We start from the raw sequence: 5,972 nt of genomic DNA on the forward strand, positions 1-5,972 counted from the left end.
CAGGTGTTGAAATGGTTGATGAAGCGAACTGTAGGTCCTGCGATCGATATATGACGGCCAGTTGTAGTTTGGAGGATGAGTAGATACGAACAAAGTGCACTTCAAAGGAGGGGGGTGAGAGCAGGTAGCGGTTGGATTGAGACGAATGAGCAATTGTCTGACAGGAGAATGCGTACACCTCCACCAGGTTTATTGTTGGGGCAGGGAGTGTGCAAAAATTGCAGACCTCCATAGGAGAGGGTGGCGGGGGAGTCAGTGTCTGAGGGTGTCAACAATGTTTCTGTTATGCGGAGAAAAGTAAATTCATTAGGCATGAAGAGGTTATGGATGTAGGCAAGTTTATTGCGCGTGGAGCAAGCGTTTCATAGTGCACCAGAGAGGACAGGGAGAGGGGCAGGAGCGAGTAAGATAGGTTTAAGATTTAGGGGGTTCCCCGCACTGACGCCGGGTGTGGGGAAAGAGCCAACAGTAGGGATTTGCTGGTGTGGTCCAGGATTAGGAGATATGTCACCAGAAGTAAGGAGTAGCAGGGAGAGGGACAGCAGGTGTATGTAGGAGAGGGTGCGGGGGGTTGTATGTCTCTGGGGCGGAAAGCCTGCAGGTTTGTGAGTAGCTGTGCAGAGAAAGTCAGATGGTGGGGTAGGATAGATGGAGAGATGAGGATTTTGTTATTGACATGGCTGGTTTGGGGTGGAAAAGTGGTTTTTACAAGTATAGGAAGAACAACAGTAATTATAGCGAGAAGCATTTCTGTTAAACAAATGATAAGTTTGTAGTAGTAGGGGCCACGCGGTGGCTCCGTGGTTAGCACTGCAGCCTTGCAGCGCTGGAGTCCTGGTGTTCAAATCCCACCAAGGGCATAAAACCATCTGCAAGGAGTTTGTATGTTCTCCCCGTGTTTGCATGGATTTCCATCCCATATTCCAAAGACATACTGATAGGGAAAAATGTACATTGTGAGCTCTATGTGGGGCTCACAATCTACATTTAAAAAAAAAAAAAAAAAAAAAAGTTTGTAGTAGTTGGTTTGTGTTCCCTTCTGGTCTGCACACTTAGATTCCACACTTTGATTGCACGTTTGGATTGCACAATGACTTCAGATCACAATGACCTAGGCACTTACATTTATACAAACTAAGGTTTGTAAAATGACCATCAGGTGTGAATAGGGGTGTGGATATATGCAGATAGAATCAGGGCAGAATCAAAGACAGCAAAGTGAAAAAGGGAAGGGGGGACACAGCAGGGTACAGAGACAGAGATACCAAAGCTAATACAGTATATTGTTGCAAATTCAAATCAAGGCTATTTGATATTGTTCTGGGTTATTGTTAATCTGTATAGATATTGGGGTAGATAATCCTTTTGTCACCCCTTTCTTGTCAACACTTTATAGGTATAATTTTTGATATTCACCCTATTATGCGTTCAAACAAGGAACACCTCACATCAGTGCGCTGGTCTCATGGGATCAACAGGTGCAATTACGCTCACACGATAGGTGTATCATTTGACGCTGCCTGTGGTGTTCACGCATGTGCTGTGGCGAACTGGCAATGCCATCACAGCGTCATTCACCATCATGTGTAATTGCAACGCAGTAATTATGAGATCCCCTATATAGATTTACGTCTGTATATCCTGTATAGTCAATCCTGAGGAAGCCCAAGTGGTGAAACGCGTTGAGGTGCATTTTCACAAACACTTTTTGTGTGTATCGGGGCTTTGACTACTTCATGTCTACAGGTAATTGAATATTATCTTTACCTTCCAGCTAGACTTTAGTGGACCACCTATTTCATGTATGTTATATGTTAATTGCATGTTTATTTCATAGTAGTTTTTACTACTGCAGTCTATTTATTCACTAGCCAATATATCTGTGGCGATATACTGTGTGTGTGTATATATATATATATATATATATATATATATATATAAATATGTGTGTGTGTGTATCACCTTGAACATTGGTATATTGCTACTTAAGCCTTTGATTCTGTTTGCTGCATAGCATTTACTACCTTATATAATTGTGGGTGCAATTGACTGCTTCCGTAATTAATATTATACTTGGTACATTTACACATTCATGCTATGTGGTCCTTGATATGACTATTTGATTATATCTTGATTTGATATGCTTTGAGTATTTACCATCTATAGCTATTCATTATGTAATTAATTTGGACATTTAAATGAACATTTAGCTGAGCATTCTGCTTTACACATATATTCTGTGTTTCTTGTGGTCTGTGTTTTTTTTGTACCATTTGTTCCACTGGTAACTTTTAATACATAATTATTATAGTCCTGATTATGAATTTATCAATACATATATTTTATATATTTTTCGATTTGATGCATGGTTAATTTTTTAACACGTTTTCTTTTTTGATGTGCTATATGTCTGCATATATGCTGTAATCATTGTTATATAGAAGTGTTGTGTGTGTATATATATATATATATATATATATACATATATATATATATATCTCAGAGGATCCCAACCCAAATTTTTAACAAATTGTGAAAGCTCATCTGCCAGCAAGACCATGTGTGCTAACAACTTCATACCACTACAGGATATCCTCTATGCTTTGAAATCCTTAACCCCTGCCACTTAGTCTGTATTCTGCTCTTTGGGTCACAACACTATAAAGGTGTCCTATAAATCATATGATAGGGTTATGGGGATCTGTACCAACAAAACAACAATTACTTAACCTCCCCAAAAATATCCACCAGCAGTTTACCTTAACTAAATGAATGTCCAAGCTCCCCAAATAAACCATTTAAAGACGAAATGGAATCTTAAAAGATTTATTGGCAATCAGTACGGGATAAATAACTGGATTCAAAGTGATATAAAGTACTCCATATGAACCAGACAAGCCATCTCATCTACATTATGAAAGTCTTTCTTAGAATGGCAGAGGTGAAGCCAAAACAACTATGTCCTTCAGTAACAACCTGCTGCATCAAGACTGCTATGGGGAAAATTAGCTCAGCTACTCTGCAAGTTCCAAAACTAACCAAAAACAGAACTGAGCAAAGACATGTAAAAAAAAATAGGAACAGATTTATGTATTAATTTGAAATAAGCAAACTTGTAGAAAATACAAGAACTTCATCTAAATTATGTCCTAAAATACTAAATTAATCTAATCTCCAAACCTCTAACCATCCCATAAGCTGAAAGTGAAATGTAACATCAGGTAACTTACACAGGGCCCTACTGCTGAGACACTTAACTCCAGTAACTCCCTCAAAGCAACATGTAACCACATTTTCTTTTTTTAATAAATTCTTTATTTATACAAATACTAGCTTCTGCCCACGACTTTGTCTGCGGGTTGTCGGCATCAATGATCTGCCTATATTTAGCAAATTGCTACCGTCGATGGTTTGCCAGCACCGGCATTTGGCCAGCTGTTAAGCTGTCCTGCTGCTGAACTTGTTCCTCACACCGTGCCTGTGATTTTTCTGGCATCTCAGCAACTCACTGGGACGCCATATAATGAGGGTGTTCTTGGCGTTGATGATTCGCATGCTCAGGCGTTTCGGCAGCTCTCAAGCTGGCCTGCCGCTGAACCTGGGTCTTGCACAGTGCCTGGGATTGTTCTGGCATCTCAGCATCTCGCTGGGACACCAAATAATAAGTGTGTTGTTGACGTTGATGATCCCCCTCAGCTGTGCTTGAGAAGAACTCTGTGACTTCTTGCTACCTTCATAGCTCTCGTTGTTTGTGACAAATTAGATTCTCTTTTTTCAGGCATGTTAAAAATTGGCAAACTGCCAATTTGGATTAAATGAGTTTGTCAGCAATGGAGCAGATCAGATAATATGCAAAGTTGTCTACACACTGAGGGTTTAGCGTGTGTTTACACAGAGTGATAACAACTCTGGCTAAGGCTGCAACTAAGAGCTGTTTAATATAGTATGTGAACCTAAATTCATAACTGTCATGAAACCATGTCATTTACCGAGATAAAAAGTAGCCTATATTTTAATCGAGGTTACAATTTATCTGTGTGCCAAATTTAATTCAAATCCGTTCAGCCGTTTCTGCGTGATTGAGGAACAAACACATAAACATCCAAACTTTCACATTAATATTAGTAGGACAAACTTTCACATTTATAATATTAGTCGGAGTAGTAGGATAAGACAAGAACAACAAAAAGGCCATCACAGAAGCAGGGGCCAAAGTACTAACAGTAAAAAAAGTGCAAACAAACTCAAATCAGGGAGGAAAGTTTCAGAGGAGGTGGAACCAGTAGTGAAAGCAAGGGAAGTGGGGGTGAAGGGAAGAGTGAGAAGGAAGAGAAAATGAAGAAAAGAAAAAGAGAAAAAGGAGAGGAGAGCAACCCCACTATTGGAAGAAGACGAAACTGGCAAACAGCTTATTCCACAAGATCTCTATAGTCCAGAGAGCCCTGGAACAGAATCCAGGGGTCCAGGTTGCGATGAAAGTCTTCTCTATATTACGGAGACATGCAGTGAGGTCCTTCAGGTTCTGAATATCCTCCACTTCGCAGATCCAGTGGAGGAGCGAGGGAGGAGTCAAAGATTTCTAGAGTGGAGGAATGCAAGCCCTGGCTGCATTAAACAGGAGCTTTAGGGAGGACTTAGCATGGAGGGAGTAATCAGAGAGGTGGATGAGATAGAAGGCTGGTGTCCGAGGAGGGGTTGAATTATTAAACCTTGGTAATCACTTGGTGGACACCATCCCAAAAGTCCCTCAGACTAGCACACTCCCAGAAAATGTGCAAGAGTGATCTCTCCTCCATGCTACATCAACACCTCGAAGAGGTAGATGGAAAAAATGTGTGTAGATTAGACAGGACAATCTGGTTAAAAGTTCGTATCCTGCCTCTTGGGATCTACTTGCAATGGAGCCCTTATGGGCAATCTCTAGAATTCTGGAACACAGAGTCAGACAAGTCAAGATTCAAGTCAGTCAGTCTTGCACTTGATTCAGAAAGCAGGTCTGTGGCCCGGAGGATGGGAAGCCAGCAGCAGGAAGAAGTCTGAAAGGGAGTGTTGAACCGGACCATTTCTGGAGCAGGACCTCTCAAATGGAGTGAGCGACTTGTCAAATTCTGGTGAAGAAGGTGGCGAGGATCAGAAATGTGTAACCTTAAGCACTCTCCATGGACCTAGTGGAGATAGGTTGGGGGTCAGTGGGTAGGTCCCTGTGCGATAGCCAGCGTCCATCAGAATGGACGTGCATGGCTCTATGTCTGCCCACCTCATACCATGCTTTGAAAGGGCAAAGGGATAAGTCTGAAGGGAAGGCCAGGTTACCCAGTATAGGGAACATAGGGGACAGAGAAGGCAAATTTTCGCTTCTAGGAAAAAGCGACTTACAAGACTGAAGGGTAGGTTCAATGGTAAGGTGAGAATTTAGCACAGCAGTATGGTTTGAGTCAAGCCGGGGTAGCAAGTGGAGGCGAATACTTGAGAAAGCGTGTTCCATGGAGACCCATTGTTTATAAGGACTATAACAGCACCAATCCAAAACTCATTGGAGCATAGAGGCTTCGTAATATATGCGGGAATCAGGGAGCTCAAACCCATCCATTGTTTCAGTAGGAAGAAGATCAAGCATGCCAATCTAGCCGGCTTCCCCCATTGTATGAAGTTAGTCAGATCACTGCACAACCATTTAGAAATGATAGGGAGAATCTGAATGGGGAAGATTTGCAGAACAAAGTTATTGGGCATAACAGTCATTTTACATACACAGCACAGTGCTCGAACCAGGTGTAGGTACCCTTGCACCACTGTTGTAGATCTGTTCTGATAACTGGGAAGAGCAGTAAATTTTTCTTTATGTACAGTTCTCCCAAGTCTCGAGAAATCCAGATCCCTAGATACACTGTCTACCAATAAGTATTTGACACCCATTCAAATGAACATATATGTGATCGTGATGTATGTCACGCCTTCCCGCATTAAATAGG

This window comes from Leptodactylus fuscus, chromosome 3 (genome assembly GCF_031893055.1).
Source record: "Leptodactylus fuscus isolate aLepFus1 chromosome 3, aLepFus1.hap2, whole genome shotgun sequence".
Lineage (NCBI taxonomy): Eukaryota > Metazoa > Chordata > Amphibia > Anura > Leptodactylidae > Leptodactylus > Leptodactylus fuscus.